The following is a 19428-nucleotide window of genomic DNA, read 5'->3' as shown; positions in this document are numbered from 1 at the left end:
CCTTTATGAAAGTGCTTTTGAAATATCTTAAGAAATACAACTATGTCAAATGGCCATAAAGAAACCATGATTATCTAGTAAATATTGAAAACTTAATAAATGAAGTTTGTATAATTTGGTATTGCTGGACATGAGGTTGTTATTACCTTAAAATTATTCCACAGTTAGGATATCAGGATGGGACAGTATCTAGAACACAAAAAATGTAAATCCAGAGTTTCAAGTCCTAAGGATGCAGAGGGTCCCTGCATCACAATAAGACCTTCATAAAATAAAACAGCCTGAATTTCATTTTGTCTTCACTGTTGCAAATGACAGATTAAAAAAACTTTGTGATAAAATATAACATCTTATTTGTACAATCCTTCACAAGTGGCAGAATATAATATCCAGAGATTCCTGCAATGCATGATCCCATCTGGTAAGATCTGATGCTCAATGAACAATACAATAGAATGTCCAACGTTATCCTAAGAAATGAGAATTTCAAAGGGTCCAGTGTCAAACAAAATGTATATTTACAGTATTATGTGATCCTCTATGCTACTGCAAAGCTTATTATCTTATCTGCCTGAACATCCATCACTTCTGGAAGAATGGTGTCTATGTCACTATATTATTAGCAAACTCATTATGTGATTTTACTAGTCAATTCAGACTAAACAAAATTCAGTAGTATTCAACTATGTCAGCCTATGTAGTAAATCCAAGCTTTCTAATCCATGTAAATTTATATTTTATTATGAAATTGTTATGCTACTCAGTATTAGGTAGGAAAGATGGAATTAGAGAAGTGAGCAGAAAACACTATACAACCAGTAGAATAGTAGGTGAATATAAGTAAATGCATCATATAGTTTGTGGTGCACACCTTCACAGAAGCATATACAATAAACTGGCTGGCATACATGCATGAGGATCCCTCTTTTCTCCAAACACCCACATACAATATCCACAGAAACAATCAAAAGTCTAGAAAAGCCAATAGAACTGCAATTATACATCCTAACAAATTTGATCGGTCTCTCTATCCCCATTAACTTCCTCAATTCAACAATGCAAAAATACTCATTGCATTCCAAAAAACTCAACACACATAAGCACCCTTGCATCATTGCACTTTATATTCCTCCAAGCAACAATATCTCCACAGTAAAATAAACACTGACCTGGATTTCTACAAATATCTCTAATGAAGTTCTCAGATATAGGCTAGGCTTTTATAAGCTGCAGTCCCTCATCTCCAACTGTAATTCTATTTGGCTTCACACAACTCATGGAGAACCCAACAAAATACAATAAACCTAGCAATAAACAATCAATCCTAGCCTAGATACTGACCTCTGACCTTAGTAAACTCACTGTGTCTGTCATTCTGCCTGAGGTAGAGTCAGGCTTGTAGGTAGTAGGGCATTTTTCAATGGGGAAAATTTATTGTCAAAGTCCAGGACCCAGGAAGCTGCATGTTGCATGCTGTATGGTCAGTGCTCTCCACTTCTTCCAACAGAATTTGGAACAAAGTAAAAAAATAACTAAAGAAAAGATGTCAAATTAAGGAAACATTTTAAATATTGATATTATCTGTGAAATTCTCAAAATGATTATTACTTCTTGGAGGAATGGAACAAATCTTTGAGAAACATCAGGGATGGCACTACAAAATAGGGACCATTGAGAGGTCTCAGTATGGTAAGCATCCTAACCAGGATTCCTAATTGGCATGTCATTCTCCAGGAAAATGCAGTGTCCAATGGACAATGCCTTTATTAATGCATCAGGGGAAGTGATCGGTGTTCTGCATTGTGTAGAGTGCATGATTATAGAACTGAAATGTGCAGAGTGTGCAGCATCATGGAAGAAATCCTGTAGTCACTCTTAGCTTCAGTATCGACACTCCCTAGAAAAAATGGCTCTCCTACAGGGAGGAACAGGTATTCCCCTGAGCAGGGATTCCCTGCAGACTTCCACCAAATTTTTTTCTTGTTGCAGCATGGCAATAAGTTAAGGAAGATGTACAATAGGCCATCAAAGTAATACCTTCAGCCACTGGTGCCAGGCTTCCATTTGATTTAATTGTCCATAGACAATGTAGGTCAGTTAGCTCACACACATTCCAGACCCACACCCACCCACACATGATTATTCCAGTGGTATGCATGGTGCTGTGTGTGTCTCTCTCTGTGTGCACAGTGAATTTGCCACAACCATGTGTCTCTGTAGCTAAACTGCAATTTACCCAGATGTCACCAACCAATTGTCCGCACAGTGAAATGTCCCATGTCCTACAAGCTATCTCCACCTGATCCTTTCATTGATCATGACCTTACATTGGTCATCAGGCACATTAACTATACACCCAAGAATCAGAATTTCAGTTTAGTTTAAAATGTATCGAGATTCAAAAAAGGCAGTTTTGTTTCCACACAGAAACTTTGTAACTGGAATGTACTAAAGGTTCTTCCACTAGGTGATGCTACCCAAGAATTTATCATGAACATTATCAACATTTCAAATAGACAAGCTCCTCTCAAAAGGCAAAGAGTGAATGTTAATCCTACTGCCTGGTTAAAAACTAAACCATTCAGCAGGGAGAGGAGCAAAGCATGGAAAATCTGGCATGGTTATAAAAGTACCTGTACACAAGATCCAAAGTCCAATGATCTGTTTAATTATAGGCCATTGCTGTTCTACCAACTTCAACCAAAAATTCCAACAAAATGTGTACAAACACAAGTGCTGAACTGCCTCATAGACGAGAACCTTGTCTCTCCAACACAGCATGGATTTTGTCTAAGCACCAACAGAAACACAATTTTTCTCAGCTTTCTTAATACCATCAGTCACAGTAGAAATAAAAGGAAACTGGTCTCATCTCTTGTTTCTTCACGTATATAAAGCATTTCACATTGTTTCACATCAAAAACATTTACACAGACTTACTAGGCTGGCCTTTCTACATCCTCTGTTACCTAGTTTCAAAGTTGTATAGCTGTCCGTTCAACAGGTCCCAAGCAATCAAACGGTTAAACAATTGCTCCTCTTTTCTTACTGTTTCAGTAGGAGTCCACAAGGGATCCATATTAGGGCTACTAGTTTTCAATATTTTCATAAATCACTTGAATTGAGCAGCTAAACAGGTCACCCTTATTGAATACACTGATGATACTGCCCTCATCTGCTCTGCTTCCAGCCTATTTGAACTTCAGGAATTGATCCATGAATCTTTCTCCTACATAGAAGTCTCCCTCCCCTATATAAATTTTGGCAGTTGAAATTCTAAGTACCAAAAAGCCAAAGAAAAAAACAAGTCTGAAAACACAGGAGAAGAGCGATTCTCAAAAATGACTCTTCTCCTTAAAACTTTTTGTGTGTGTGAGGCCTCCCCGGCACCTTCCCCTCGTGGGGGAAAGGACCAGCTGTAAAATCTTGTAGGAAAATAAATGGATTGATAGTGCAGAAGGGAAAACATTGTAAATAACTTTAGTGTTCTTATATTTCAGTAAAGAAAGGTTTGCAAGGAGCTAAATATATGCAATGAGGTAAGTTATAAAATTATGTAGGAGGGAAAGGAGATGGTAGTAGTGAACAGAAGAATACTGCTAATAGCATATGACTGAGAGAGCATGCTATAGGATCACTTCTCTTTAGGCTGCCCATTCCAAATTGGTGTATCTAGAAGTTTTATACCTTAGCTATACAGGGAATGCATGAGAGGGGTAGAGAGGTAGACGAGTCAGTTAGAAAAAGAGATAGATAAGAAGTGTTGCTCAAGGGGAGATGAAAAATGATGCATTGATTCAAAATTAAAACATCAAATTTCATTTCCATAGTCAAAATCCTGCAAAAAAAAAACATTGGAAATTTGGCCTTCTAAACCATATCTTTCAGACAGTAGGAGGAAAGCCTCCATCTCACCTTACATGCCTCCTAGCCTCCTGTGTGCTTCTTCAATCTTCACAAATCTTCAGTCCACTGAAAAAGCTGAACTTGAGCAATGCTATAATAAAAAATCCAAGTTCACCACCAGCCTTCAAAGTAGAATCCCTTAGACATCTGAGTTGATTGGAGCTATCCAACTACCTTACCAACTAATAACTATTAGTAGCCCAAAACACCCTATATGTCAGAGAAATGACCATTGTAAAAAAGAAATCTTCTTCACTGGTACTCCCCATACAAGGATCCTCACTCCAAAGGCAAATTCCTTCCCCTCACCAAAAATGCTTACAATACGGCTATCGATGCTCTATAGTGTAACTCCATCCCCACAATATGAAATTAACATCCCTCTGGCTCTGAGGTATATCAGATGCCTACATAGGTTCAAATCTTTACCCGAATGAAACATGGCTGTCTCTGCTCATCTCCCATGATAATTTATATCCATCCCTTAGTCCTCCTTAAAGTTTCTCACTAGCTCCATGTGAGTAGTTATTTATTCATTTATTTATTTATTTATTGGCATTTATTGACATTTATTGATATTTACTGACATGTGAATCATTACTCAATCTTTTGACTTTGACCCCTGACAACCACTCGTATACACCCCTCGTTCTCTGTTTTCATCTGCCTTACTGCCTAACATAACCTATCTCTTCCTCATTTCAAAAACCTTTAATACAGCGTATCCAGCCCAGCTATCTCTTACTCCATCTTGTGATGTAGTATGTACATACATATATAGGATTAATGAATGATATTAATTTTGTTTATTGTGTTCTCTTGTTCCTTTTTTTCTGTGCCACATACTACTATTATATCTTGTTTAAAGATATTTAATGATATCATAATTCGTGGTATGCACTGTACATTCTTTTGTACTATTACAGTATTGTTTTGTGGAACTTTTGTCACAGGGCCTCCACTGAAATTTTTTTTTTCCTGCCAAGATCATTTTGTTCTGGTAAACAAATGCAAATAAATAAGTAGTTAGGTAGATAGATAGATAGATAGACAGATAGATAGATAGATAGATAGATAGATAGATAGATAGATAGATAGATAGATGGACAGATAGATAGACAGACAGACAGACAGACAGATAGATAGATGGACAGATAGATAGACAGACAGATAGATAGATAGATAGATAGATAGATAGATAGATAGATAGATAGATAGATAGATAGATAGATAGACAGATAGATAGATGGACAGATAGATAGACAGACAGACAGACAGATAGATAGATGGACAGATAGACAGACAGACAGACAGACAGACAGATAGATAGATAGATAGATAGATAGATAGATAGATAGATAGATGGACAGATAGATAGATAGATGGACAGATAGATAGACAGACAGACAGACAGACAGATAGATAGATAGATAGATAGATAGATAGATAGATAGATAGATAGATAGATAGATAGATAGACAGACAGATAGACAGACAGATAGATAGATAGATAGATAGATAGATAGATAGATAGATAGATAGACAGATAGACAGATGGACAGACAACACATCAGTAGTATCTACATATACTGTTTTAAATGTATTACTTGCATATGGCAGAGGTATAATAAGCATTCTTTGAGTAACTGTCTTGTTCATAACCTTATAATATGCAGAAGGTGCCTAGCACCAGAACTACTTACATCTCATGAATACATTTTTTGTCAGATCAATTATGCAAGTAGAACATCCTGGAAATATCACGGTTCCTAACTAATAATTCAGATTTTTTTTCCTAGCAAGGCACTTTCATGTCTCAACAATATATTTTAAGCTAAAATTACAAATGTTAGCTGCATTGTACAGGGTGACGCTGTGGATATTGGAAATTTGCATTTTATGAAGGAAGCTGACAGTGCATAAAGATGAATCAATAATAAAGTACTGGAAAAGGTTAAGTGGGACATTTACGTTGCTTCTAAGCAGTGAAGATAATTAAGGGAGTTTCAGAGTAGGGGGACTCCAGGAACAGCATTAAAAAGTCTGACTCATTTCCAAAAGCAAAATGACTAAAGAGAAATCTTGACAGAGCACTCTGTCCTCCAACCCCCACAATAACATTGCAATACATAATGAGGAAGTGTGTCCATACAGATACTGTTTACATCTGAGTACAGTTTAAAGGAATAGAGTTGTCCCAATAACAACGTCTGTCTTAAATACTGTTTTAGTAAGACCTTGCCACATACTATGGAACATTATTTCCTCGTGCAATTAAGTAAATCCATTTTTTTCATACCTCTGTATTTTGGACCAGCAAAGAAGGGCTATGTAATATTTATTTGCGATATTTGTGTTTTAATATATAAGAAGGGGCTAAAGATGCACCCCCCCCAAAAAAGCTGAAGTGAACCACTTAAAGCTCAACTTTCAGAATGATATATTGCCTTTAACACATGCCTAAACAATAAACAGGACAACAAGACCACAGAAAACCAGTTATTCTGCATCTTCTGATACTTGGGAATTTTCAGAGCTTTAATAACAGAAAAACATGAGCTCTCTAAATGTAGCATTCATACATCTGACGCAGCAGAACAACAAAGATCCTTCCCTTTGAAAAGAGAAGCACTTCATTTTTTTATTCTTTTCTTTTTGGGGGGGGGGGGTTGTTTTTTAACCATTGCTATTCCTTCATCTAAAAGAAGTAAGAAGAAAAAGAAAGATCATTCCTTAAAAAGACCAGCATCATCTCTTAATTAAAAAGTAAACAAGGTCTATGCACTATCCATCTCCATAATATTCTGTTGTACAGTGTGACTTAGGCACACTATGTTCTTCCTGGTCATTCTTTGAAATGGTTACATGTGCTTAGTAGAGATTTTCTGATCATGAAAACACTTTAGCAGCTGAGAAATGTATTTAAAGACTATGAGACAGAAGCTGGTAAAAATAAAGACAATGGTATATACATATATACTTGGTTACTAAACATGCACATAGCTAAACTATGGACATAATCACTTTTCAGCCACTAATAGAATCACAGTCTGTGTGAATCTGACAAACATTTGGAAGAAGACATCACTGCAGACCTCCGCCTGTACAGATGAGACACCTGAACTGGAACTCCAGGATGCCAATTATGAAGGTCACTTCTGTTCATGCTGTTCTTTCTATCACATGTAATTTATTCCTGCCAAGCTACAGACATTTGGAAGTGTACTGGTCTCATTATTCAAGGTTCTAGGATAGGTACTGCCAAATGTAAAATATAAAAAACTTGGTTAAAAGAAGAATGCGGGCACAGGATTATTCATCATTAGATGGCATTGTACAGATTTCAAAACAGAGTCTTAGCTAATTTCCAGAAAGTAGAACATTTTTAACATCAGATCTTTCCATATTTAATAAAAACAGCAACAATGAAATGCATTGTGCATGTAAACCAAAATGCTCTGACTTTAGCTTTTTTATATTGAAGCCTTGCATGTGTTTCCTGATACAGTGCAGCGGCAGACTCACAAGAAATTACAGGTGTGTGTGTGCCCCCTTCTTTTAATCAAAGCCTGCTACCTGGAGTGTTGACGTTTTACCACACACACACACACACACACACACACACACACACACACACACACACACACACACACACACAAACACACACACACATATTCACTTGACTAATTCAATCAGATGACCCAGACACATACACACACACACACACACACATACGCGCATGCACACGTACACGAGCATGCACACGTACACGCACACGCACGCACACACACACACACACACACACACACACACACACACACATTTACTTGATTAATTCAGTCAGATGACCCAGAAACACACACACACACACACACAGACGCACATTTACTTGATTAATTCAATCAGATGCCCCACACACATACTTCTCAACTGTACAGATTTTCACAGAATGCCCAGATTTTTGCCTTATATTTTTGGTCCATTTTTCATAAAATTGTGGCTTTCTGGCACATTAGTGGCAAATCATTAAAGACTGAAGTTAGAAAATAATGACAGACATTTGAATTTTAGACTTCATACTCTTCAGAAAATTCATGCTAATGCAAAACCTGTTATTCTATCAACTTTCTAAGTTTGTAAGAGCAATATTTCAAAATTGTCCCTATTTGTGCCACTTTTTATGGCTTTCTCCAGCAAATCAGTCATATAAAATTGTTACAGCACAGTCAAAGTGTGGACTGTCACTACAATAGTAACTGCAGAAGGAAATGTTAATGTAGGTACAAACAGAATGGAGGACTGTGCTTATATTCTGCTACCTTCATACAGTGATGTTTTGTTTGAGGAGCTTGTGTAGGTTAACAGATCCAAACAGTCAAAGAAGGTGTCTGATAAATTGTATATAATATTCATGCACACAACCCCATATTCATTCTTGAGTTTGCCTTTTATCCTTTAGAAATAGGAAGCTAAGACATGTTGTTGTTGTTGTGTTTCGGCTTTTAGGGGTCGCCACAGCGGAACTCCGGTCCGTTAATGATTGGCAGTAGATTTTCACGAATGCCGAGGTGCCAGCTCGACGTTCAACCTTCAATGAAGGCACACCCATTTACACATGTCTTTCGAACGCCCACCCAACCACGGGGAGGACATGCAGACTCCACACAGAAGGCACTCCCCGCACTCCAGCCAAGAATCGAACGGGAGAACCTCTTGCTAAGACATATGGTTCTTTTAATGCTATTAACTGCTACCTAGTCACCTGTGTTATAAAATGTTCATGCATGCATTTTAAATGATTAGAATTAAACAAAACATTTAATTATAATTTTACATTTGACTGGTAAAGAAGTAAGAAAGTGCTTGTGAACTGCAACTTTGTTTAATTAATGTATACCTCTCAACTGTCCAGAATTGCGCAAAATACCCCTGATTTTTCCTCAAATTTTTGCCACAAGCCTTTTAATGTATCCACGGTGGTGCAGCAGTTAGCATTGCCGCCTCACAGCAAGAGGTTCTCCGGTTCAATCCTCGGCTGGGGTGCCTTCTGTGCAGAGTCTACATGTCCTCCCTATGGTCGCGTGGGTTTCCTCCGGGTGCTCCGGTTTCCTCCTACATCCCAAAGACTAGCTGTAGGTGGACCGGACACACTAAATTGGCCCTAGGCGTGCGTGTGTGCCTTCTGTGGAAGGTTGGGTGCCAGGCTGGGAACTCGACACAGTAAAACTCCACTGCCAGTCATGAGTGGATGGTGATCCACTGTGGCGACCCCTAACTGGGAAAAGCTGAAAGAAGAAGATTTTCTGGTAACACGCTGAGATTATAGTCGGTAAATAATGCAAGCATTATATTTTCATACTTGTTATTGTTCAGAAATTGCATGTTGATGCAAAACCTATTTTATTATCTTCTGAAATGAATTAGAATAATATTTAAAACTGTTCCTAATTTTCAGCCTTTGTCCCTCCATTATTTTTGGCTTTCTCCAGAATTCTTAAACAAAGAAAGTGAGAGGTATAAATCAATGTCACACAACATGAGAGGAAAACAGACCTAGCAAACGAAAAACATTTCTGAAGAAACCCAGTGGTGGAAGGGGGACATCTGAATGGAAGTTACTCTGTTTTAGTAAACTGCTTTCTATGCTGCACTTTCCACCACTCAAGGAAAGTGCAAGGAAATTAAAAAAGTTAGAAAGTATCTGTTATTAAAGGTAGCAAAATCACTGGTAAGAAATCTAGTGGTGTTTTCAGTTGGATATAACTAATACAACAATCAAATTAGGAAGGACTAGTCAGTGGTCCTCATTGCTAGGTCAAGAGCCTTGATTTCAACTGTTGAAAATGAATCAGGTATGAAGCCTTATCCCATTCGTGTAACTTGAGTTTCAAATATGCAGCCACCTTTCTATACCTCACAGAAACTGAGAATGTTGATTTTTAGTGTAGTTGTAGTGAATGGATCCAGGAATCATTAGGATCCATTGCCTAGGGAGTTGCCCATAGAGTGTTTTATGGTACCAAGCTGTGGGTAGCATTTTATATCTGCCTGGTTATTTTTGTGAAACTTCTAGAAGTGGAGAAGTACAAAACACTGGCATTGTGATAGCACAATGTCAAAAGCAGTTGTAGCAGTTCCTGACCTCCCATTTTTTAGTATTTGTTCAGCAGAAGCTGGCACACCACCAGGAAGGTTTGCAGGTGGTGGTGCTGTGGTAGCATTGTCACCTCACAGTAAACGTTGTCCTGTTCAATTCTCAGCTAGACCGTCTTCTGTGTGGAGACATGCGTGAATGGGCATACCTTCGTTGAAGGTTGTGCGTCAGGGCCGGCAACTCGGCACATAAAAATCTACTGCCAATCATTAGCGGACCGGAGTTCCACTGTGGCGACCCCTAACCGGGCAAAGCCGAAAGACACAACAACAACAACTCTCTTAGCTAGTGCTATTGCTGAAGTAATCTCAGCAGCATGGAGGTTGTTTCTCTCTGTGAGCTGCAAACAAAAAAGGTATATTCATTTTTAGCTTCAGCTGCAGAAGTATGATGCCACCAACTTCAATTTCAAAAATTTGCACCATTTCTAAACTTCTACTTTATGGGTTGTTCTGTTGCTTTATGGGATATGCATCCAATGATATCATCAGTGACCTGAGTTGGAAGACTGAGGTCAGCAACAGAGGAACCACTGAGAGGTATGAGATTAAATGGTGACTGGCTCTCGCAATGCAAGAAAGGGTATTGGCGGGTATTAGTATAACACTAAATAGAGGCCAAGGTATGTAGCAACATACAAGATTTTCCAAAATTGCATATCAGCTCTGACAGCTGCATTAAATTATGTGTGGCTAGTAGAACAAGTGTATATATTAGCTTTGTTGCACCTTATATTGAAGGCAACCTGATTTAAGGTGCATAGGTAAAAGCCCTGTCCATATCAACCATACATTATGGCCTCCTCATCTGAATGTCTAATGTTAGATGAGGCTCACACGACAAATTTGATAAATAACAGGGGTGACAAATATTGTAGGGGTATACAGGAGGACCAGAAAATGAACTAAGCAAGGCATGCCTACAAAAAATGATTATCGTATAGATAAATGTAAAGAATTTACTGCTGCCACAGAAGTGAGCAGTCCTTAACAGAATTTATCTCTAGCAACATAAAACAAGAAATATAACTTCTTGTATAAATGTTCAAAAATGCCACTAGCTTAAAAATACATAAATATAACCTTAATATTCCATGTTCCAAGCCAATAGAGAGCTACGTATGTCATTAAACTATCATATGATACAAAATCTCATCTTCTAAGAAACAAAAGGCAATATTATCATTGACTTTTGCTTTCATAAACTTGAACCTTAAAACTCAAAGAACCCTAGGGGATATTTATATATCTTAGATATATTTTTAATTTTTCTTCCCTTACAATATAGCCAATTAATAGTCTATTAAAGCTCCACATTAGCATTATAAATCAAGTCTTTTTGGGTTTATCACTGCTTTGCTGCATCCAGTCTTTATTGGAGTAGATGAGTGTTGCAAAGGATAGGAATTTGTATAATTTCACTATTCTCTACTCACTGGCTAGAAATACTGGTTGACGTTGTATCTCCTAGAATCATTTGTAATAGCATATTATTTTATTTTCTCCTCATAATGCCCTGAGGCCATCCCATCAGGTACAAATGCTGTGAATGATGAGGTGACATCACACTTCCTTGGATCTTGGCATCTGTGGCATCCATAACCCAACCTCCTGTCCAGATGCAGGCACACTCAGCTCCTTTGTATATTACCTCAAGTTGAAGGGAAAGCATCCCTCTGTCTCCTATCCCTGTCCGAAGCAACTACAGCACTCTTGTCAGGAAGTTCAGGTACCACTAAAGAATGAAAATGAAGCACTCTGCTGTCTGTAGCATATTAGAAGCTAGGCCAGGTTGTACCCATTGGTCAAGTATGTTGATCTGTAAATGAAAAGTTACCAGAAGAGCTTTCACCTCCGACTGGAGTAGACTGCCCAAGCAAGTAGTGCTCCTCTGTAACCATTGAAGGCTTCACAATGGTTATGTCAGGGGCTGTGTCTCTCTTAGCAGTGGCCTCTTTCCCATCCATTAAGATAGGATATAACCTCTTGTGGTAGTCTGGTACCCTTGTTGTCTCGAGACAACTTGCTGCTGGCATTTTGTCATTCCCACTTACGGGCTCTCCCATATTTTGTTCCCCACCTTGCCTCCATGGACATCTATAGGGTCTATGTTAGATCAGTGAAACGGGGGTCTATATTATAACACTGAAAGTGCATATGTGCGAATACATAAAAGTCGACACATAATGCATGAAATCTGAAAATAGCGAACGGCCACGTAATCAAATTTTTCCCTAGAGAAAAAACGTATGCAGCCGTTCGATAAAAAAAATAATTTAACACCATAAACAGGTGGGGGGCTTCACCCCCCACACCTCCCAATGTGGGGGGCTCTGCCCCCCACACCCCCCTAACTAAATATACCAACTCCGAGATCGCACTATAGGGAAGGAAAAGGCAACTCCGTGAAGTTGGCCAACTATCTCCTTGCCCTATGGCATATTCATCAAATCGCTTAAATGCTATTCGATGAATATGTGTCACTAAACACAATGAATCCAAAGGCTGGGAAAAAAGTGAACCAGTCCAGAAATAGCTCACCCACAACTTTATTCAAAATAAATCTTCAATCTTGAAAAAGCCTGGTATTCTTCCAGGAGAAAGCACTTGATGATATATATTCTCTCTTTTTTATTTTGAATAAAGTTGTGGGTGAGCTATTTCTGGACTGGTTCTCTTTTTTCCCAGCCTTTGGATTCATTGTGTTTATTGGTTTGGATCTTTTTTCTTAATTTCTTCGAATATGTGTCGCTGTTTCCTTATTCGCTCAGAAGACTTTTCATGCTTCTGATATAGACCCGTGAAACAGCATTACAGCAGATATAGACCGAAATACCAAAATAGCGAAGGCTCAGGTCAGAGGCCTGAGCTGTGACATTGCTCTTTGCCCCACTGTAGTGCAATCTCCAAGTTGGTATATTTAGTTAGGGGGGTGTGGGGGGCAAAGCCTCCCACTTTGTTATGTTTGAAGTAGTGTGTATGTGTTTTTAGTGCAATCGATTTTTTTCCCAGGGAAAGAAATCACTGTTTTGAATGTTCGCAGTTTAGTAAGGTCGCTGATTACGTGTCAATGAAGAGGTGTTCGATGGAACACCTCTTAGAGCATTTAATATAGCCCACATCTATATGCTACATGGCCCCACTGGTTGCATTTAAAATATTTAACCCTTGGTCCTGATGTGTACCTGAACTAGTGGCTTCCCCTGCTACTGGCGGAATCTGTTGGGGCAGTCTGGGCTGCCCACTATTGGTTCCCTTAGACCCATGAGCAGCACTGGGTGTCCCTTTCCTGTGCAGTGATGCCCTGCTTGCCAGGTATAGGTCTCCCTTCTTCCACAACTCATCTGCAGTATCGCATTGTCTATCAGCTAAATAGATTCTCATGCCTTCAGGCAAAGTGCTAAGGACTTGTTCCCACACCAAAAGGTCTGCCAGCCTTTCAAAATTGGTGACCTGACATCCACTCACACATCTATGAAAATAAGTGCTTAGTTCAGCAATATATTCACACACACTTTCATCTGCCTTGCGTCTATGCTCACAAACTTTTTTCTATAAGCTTCAGGTGTTAACTTAAAGCATTCTAACAAACACATTTTGATTGTATTATTATTTAAGCAATCAGTATCAGACAATTTAGAAATAACAGTTACAGCTTTACCATGGAGTATGGGGGTCAGAAACCGTACCCAGAGCCCTTGGTCAACATTATACTGTTTACATACCCTTTCAAACATATGCATGAATCTATCAAAATTATCTCCCTCTGTAAATTGTGGAAGAAATTTACTGACCTTTGTTGCTTCTGGGGTTCAGTTAGTCCCTTCCCCATTACCTCCATGACTCTGGCGAAGAGTCAGCATCTCCTTTTCATGTTGCCTTTGTCTCTTATTCTCTTCAGATTCCAGGTATCACAGTTTCTCATTTCTTTCATCCTTCAGACATTGCAGTTTCTCATTTTCCTCAGTCTCTAGATGTCTCAGTCTCTCTGCTGCTTCTATTTCCAAACATTTGGCCTCCAGCTCAAGTCTCTTTAACTCCAGATGGATTTTTAAGTCCTCTGTGGAAAGGTTGAACTGTCCATTTTCTGAGAGTTGTACATCTCCAGGGCCAGTCTGATTGTCCTCCTGGTTGCTATCCTGTGATTCAGCTGTGACTAAAGCTGCAATCATTTCTGCTTTAGTCAGGTTGGTATGCACCAGTCCTTTAGCCTGGCACATCTCAGCCAACTGGCTCCTTGTCAGCTTGCCATACTCCTCTGCTGACATGCTTGCCTGCTCTCCCTGACTGAGAAACAAGAAAAAAAAAAATAATTGTGATGTGAAACTCTGAATGTTCACTGCATGGCTAATTGAGAGTACAGGCACCTTCAGTGACCACTGTACACAGGGTACAGGAATTCAATATCCACACCACTACAAGCCAATTAATATGTGATGTGGCTCTCTCACCACTGTCAACCAATTAATATGTGATGTGGATATCCCACCATTGCCAACCAATTAATATGTGACACCTCTGCAATGGCCCAGTAATCAAGGAGCCTCAATCCTCACTACAGGCAAAAGCTAGGGGATGTACACACTAGGAGTATAACAAGTACACACACAGTAAAGTGCAATTTCCCTTAAGAACACACATAGATCACAGTCAGTCTGGGGCTGGTTTCTCCCTCTTTCTCCAGATCCACAATAAGACTCCGCACTGGCACAGCTATAGGTCTGAGATCTCAGCTGAGTGGTCAAGCCAAAACCTTCAGCACCCTCTCTGTCTAACCAGTGTTTCGTGTCCCTGCCCAAGTAGCTGACACACACACACTTTAAGATTTTGATTTATATACAAACGCACCAAACACAGACACACACAAACCTGGGAAAGGCTGGCACAGATTTACTAGCTATGCCCTCTTCTGCCTAGACTATGAGGTAGTTGTCATAGCTACCAACCATTCTTATCAGCTACTCTAGGCCCTTAACAAAGAGTGTCCAATCCTACTGTGTAATGTTACTATTAATCCAAATGGTAGTTTTGACCAAGCGCCAGGCTCTTAGGAATGGCCTGTTCAGTGTCATCAAATACATATGCATGTACTCTAAAAGTTTAAATATGCCTCATAAATATCAGCCACAAATATATCTTTAAATATAGTTAATAATAAATAAAAAACAAGACAATACTCAGTCAATCAACACAGTTACTTCAGAGTTCAAAATCACAGGAAGTATTTAAAACAACATTGCAGGACAGTCTCAAATAAATACAGAAAACATCTAAACTAATCTTTACTATATTCCTATCTATATCTAAAAGCAATACTATGCCCTAAGAACTTACTTACCGACAGGCAAGTGCAGATGATGATGTTGAGTGGATGTTCTTGCTAGGTCCAAGACAAAATTCAAAATGCACAGTCTCTCTCTCTGAGTTCGTTCCCAAATTAATATCAAACATTACTGCTGGGTCAGCTTGGATGGCATCACTCTTTGTCACCTGACTTCAGTTCCCAAGCTAAAGAGAAAGTTAACAGAATTTAATATCTCTGTGTGAGAAATACATATCTCTCAACTGTTTGCCAGATCTTGAAAGTTGTAAAACAGTAAAACACTTTACATTTTAAACCAAGTAATTACTTTTCTTTCAATACAATACAAAAACTTCCAGCTCTATATATTGTGTCTGCTTCTGCTTTGAAACTGAGAGATAGCATCTCTTGTTTATTATCTAGTTATAAAGTAACTTAACCTCAACTATTCTTAAGTTTTGCAAGTTAATCTTCTATGTTCCAGCAGGGTATGCTGTGGTTACATTCTTGAAGCTCAGTACATAACATACAGTTCTGTATACATCATATCAATATTCACAAATGACATAGAATTATTTACAAAATTCCAGATAACTGTGCTGGCAGAGTGACACATGTGAAACATCAATTTTAAATGGACCACCACATCCTCAGATCATGTGGAATTTAGTTTAGCTTCTTCTTCTTCTTCTTCTTTCGGCTTTTTCCCGGTTAGGGGTCGCCACAGCGGATCGCCTTGTCCGCACATTGAATGGCAGTGGAGTTTTACGGTGTCGAGTTGCCAGCCCGGCGCCCAACCTTCCACAGAAGGCACACTCACACACACACCTAGGGCCAATTTAGAGTGTCCAATCCACCTGCAGCATGTCTTTGGGACGTGGGAGGAAACCGGAGCACCCGGAGGAAACCCACGCGACCACAGGGAGGACATGCAGACTCCGCACAGAAGGCACCCCAGCCGAGGATCAAACCAGAGAACCTCTTGCTGTGAGGTGGCAATGCTAACCACTGCACCACCGTGGCCGCCCATGTGGAATTTAGTTTAGCAATTTCCACAAATCTTAAACAATAGTCCATCACTAGCAAGTAATGTTTAACATCCAGACTGAAAATGTCTGCACCTACTGCCTGGAAAGGTCTCTCTGACAACTCACTTGATGTTAGTGGTTCAGAAATGTTGACCTGATTCCTGATATAGATTGGTGCTTCAGTATAAGTTCATTTAATCCTGGCCATGAAACTGCTTCCCCAGCAAACATCTGGTGGCCATCAAATATTCAGTCTAGGACACTGCTGCACAAAGCTGGAAGTATCACTGACCTGGAACATTTTAGCAAGAGACCACTATTTACTGTGAGAGATGTCATTTCTGGCCATTTCATGACTCCCACCTGTCTGCTGTGGTCTGGCCATCCATTTTAACAGAAAGACATCACCTGAGAATATGCAGTGTCAGTATGCAGCTGTTCTCAATGCTCAGCTAAGTAAGCTGGCATTTTACCCATTAAGACATCCTCACAGATGTTGTCTACTCCATTAGATCTGAGTCTGATTTTCTGTTTTACTCATCTCAAGTCTGTGGTACACGAGGCAAGATGTCTGCCACAAACAAGATCTTTCCAGAAACATGATTGATAGTGTAGGAGTATCTCATGAATCTGAGACAGAATCCCTGGATCCAGGATCCACTTGATGTTAGTGGTTCAGAAATGTTGACCTGATTCCTGATATAGATTGGTGCTTCAGTATAAGTTCATTTAATCCTGGCCATGAAACTGCTTCCCCAGCAAACATCTGGTGGCCATCAAATATTCAGTCTAGGACACTGCTGCACAAAGCTGGAAGTATCACTGACCTGGAACATTTTAGCAAGAGACCACTATTTACTGTGAGATATGTCATTTCTGGCCATTTCATGACTCCCACCTGTCTGCTGTGGTCTGGCCATCCATTTTAACAGAAAGACATCACCTGAGAATATGCAGTGTCAGTATGCAGCTGTTCTCAATGCTCAGCTAAGTAAGCTGGCATTTTACCCATTAAGACATCCTCACAGATGTTGTCTACTCCATTAGATCTGAGTCTGATTTTCTGTTTTACTCATCTCAAGTCTGTGGTACACGAGGCAAGATGTCTGCCACAAACAAGATCTTTCCAGAAACATGATTGATAGTGTAGGAGTATCTCATGAATCTGAGACAGAATCCCTGGATCCAGGATGAAAGCTCAGCTATCACTTGAGTAGCTAATAAATTCATCAGAGGTATATGGCCTATTTCCAGTTGAAAATGTTGGTCTGTGAGGAAGTCGGTGAAAATATTAGTTTCCAAGTCAGTCCCAAAGCCTTCTCTCTATGTGTGCATATCCGTGTTTCATTCTGAACAAGGAACAGCATGCATATTTGACAGGCTATCACTGATCCCCTTCTTCCTGAAGGAATACAGTCCACAGCCCATATGAATATGCATCCAAAAACAATTTCATTTTTTCATTTGGGGGGATCATACAAAACCAGCACCTGAGTGGGTAGTAGCTCATGAATTAGTTGGTTGATTACTTTCTGTTGGATAGGGCGGCTGCAGTCAACTCACAGCAAGAGGTTCTGTGGTTCGATTCTTGGCTGGAGTGCCTTCTGTGCGGAGTCTGCATGTCTTGCCTGCGGTCACATGGGTTTCCTCTGGGTGCTACAGTTTCCTCCCACATCCCAAAGACATGCTACAGATGGATTGCACACTTTAAATTGGCCCTAGGTGTGAGTGTGTACCTTCTGTGGAAGGTTAGGTGCTGAGCTGGCAACTCAACACAGTAAAACTCCACTGCCAATTGTTATGCAAACCGTTGTTCTGCTGTGGTGACCCCTAACAGGAAAAGATGAAAGAAGAAGATTACTTTCTGTTGAATGCTGTCACAGCCTCCTTGGTTCTTAGACAGCAATTCATTCAGGAGCTTGCCCTTTTCTTTGGAACTACTGAATTTCATTAGCATTGGATAACTTCCATATCTTCAAGACCATATTGGATTTCTGTGAGTCAGGCTTCATTACATGTGATTTTAGTATATCTGCTTCAATCCAAAGCCATCCTGGCTAAATAACTAGTCTGAATTGATTAACTGTGCTTCCTGTTGTTATTTCAAGTACCTTTTATGAATTATGTTTTGAGTTTCTGCACTCTATCATAGTTTAAAGTAGTGTTGAATATCATTATATTACCTGGGTTCTGCACTTCTACATTGTAAATTCTAAGATTGTTGATCTTTGTTACTGTGGGGATTGCTATATTTGTGCATTTTGGGCTCTCTTTTATAGTGTTTTTACATTAAGAAGATTTAGCTTTACACTCCAGTGGCATTATGGGTGGCCTGGTCTCTTCTGAGCTGGGAATCACTGTATAAACCTTGTTGTGTGTTCTTTTTGACTGGACAGTGGTCTAGTTTGCTTGTTTATTAATTTTCTATAACATTATAAAATTGTCACATTTGTGAGATGCTTAGCATCGCGCAGGGATGGTTAGCTAGCCCTGTATGGATACAGATTCATAAAATTCAATGTTATCTATAAAAAAAACAGCCTCAGATAATTCCAGACTACTTGGTTGTACTTTGATCACTTGGTTTGCACATAGTGCAGCACTGCTGTGTGAGTCTACATCGATAATGTAGTTCTTGAGTCAATAGCATCCAAGCAATTTGGCGAAAAAGCTTATGTTTCGTAGTTACTGTGGTTTGTACATAGAGAAACACTGCTCCAGTGTTTTTTTCCCCTTGTAATCTACCTGAAGCTATGGCTAACCACATTCTTTCTGTGTCTGCAACCATTTCAGGGGATATAGGCATCCTGAGACAATGTAGCAATTGCCTCATGTTAATGGACAACCACCTAATTCTTAAACAATCAGATACAGTATATGAGAGATGTAACTATACACTGTCACTGGACACAAGGCTCTGTCATGTAGATATGACATCTGCCAATCAGGTTGTCAAATTAACATAGCTTTTTCTACCCACCACTCATACTATTGACCAAGCACATAGAATCACGTATGCTGAGGACCTAAAAAGTAATA

This window comes from Protopterus annectens, chromosome 6.part0, assembly GCF_019279795.1.
Source record: "Protopterus annectens isolate FY-2018-M chromosome 6.part0, PAN1.0, whole genome shotgun sequence".
Classification (NCBI taxonomy): Eukaryota; Metazoa; Chordata; order Ceratodontiformes; family Protopteridae; genus Protopterus; species Protopterus annectens.
The sequence above is the reverse complement of the archived record's forward strand: the minus strand, read 5'-3'. Positions refer to the sequence as shown.